Consider the following 1,177-nt stretch of genomic DNA (forward strand, 5'->3'; position numbering starts at 1 on the left):
TTTCCCCACTGAAACTCCGCATGGGGAACACGACGCTTGGCGGCTGTATGAGGGGAGAGACCGCAGATTTCTTAATGAATAAACTCAACCAGACTGGGGGTATTGATATTTTCCCTGCCATACTTCACAGCTTATCATGGGAGTGAGAGTGACAGATTGTGTGCTACTGATAAAGAGGAAGATGAGCGGCGGGTACAGGACCAGAAGCTGTTCATTCACATTTACTTCACTGATGCATTCAAGGGCTCCAACTGCAATTTTACTTCCAAAATATAATAATCTGAGAAAACATGACAGATTCTCAGTCAAATTATAAGGGACAAATGTCTTATATAAAACTGAGCAAGAGGCTGGGCACAGTGGCGCATGCCTGTGATCCCAAAGGCTCAGGAGGCTGAGGCAGGAGAATCACGAGTTCAAATTCAGCCTCAGCAAAAGCAAGGTGCTAAGAACTCAGTGAGACCCTGTCTCTAAATAAAATATTAAAAATAGGGCTGGGGATGTGGCTCAGTGTTCATTTGCCCCTGAGTTTAATCCCTGCTACCACTTCCCCAAAAATCTAAGCAAGATTAGATTCACAGCCTGGCTGAGTTCATACAGACCATTATTACTACTGTGAGAATTTTAGAGCTCAAAGAAAGGGTTTCTACTAATTTTCTCCAAAGTAAAATACCCCATCCTAGGTTGCATAATTTTCCTGAGTTGCTTTAAGAACAAATACTCTACTCAAAAACTTGTGAGCTTAAACGGATTACCATTAGGCATTCTGTAGGTGATTTTTGCAACTTTGTGCCTCACTTTAGCTCTGCAAAGAGAGATGGACCTCACTCACTAACTGTTGAACACTTATGAGCACCCACCAAGTGGGAGCAACTGCAGCTCCTGAAGACAGTCAGCTGTGCCAGAGGGGACAGAGCGACAAGACCCATCACACATTAACACTTTCCATGCTGCACCAGAGTGGAGTTCCAAGCATTAGGGTTGTGTGTGGAAGGGGCGCCTGTCCCAGCTGGAGAGGGCCTCTCTCAGCAGATTCTGAGTGCACTAGTGAGCAGAGTTATCCCCACCAGTGGGACACTCTCCTCAGCAGAGGGGAGACCCCCATCCACAGCCTACCAGCCTGATTGTGTCCTAGGTATGGAATGCAGAGGGGACAGTGCCAGGTTGCCCCAGAAGG

This window comes from Callospermophilus lateralis, unplaced genomic scaffold, assembly GCF_048772815.1.
Source record: "Callospermophilus lateralis isolate mCalLat2 unplaced genomic scaffold, mCalLat2.hap1 Scaffold_2099, whole genome shotgun sequence".
NCBI classification, from domain to species: Eukaryota; Metazoa; Chordata; class Mammalia; order Rodentia; family Sciuridae; genus Callospermophilus; species Callospermophilus lateralis.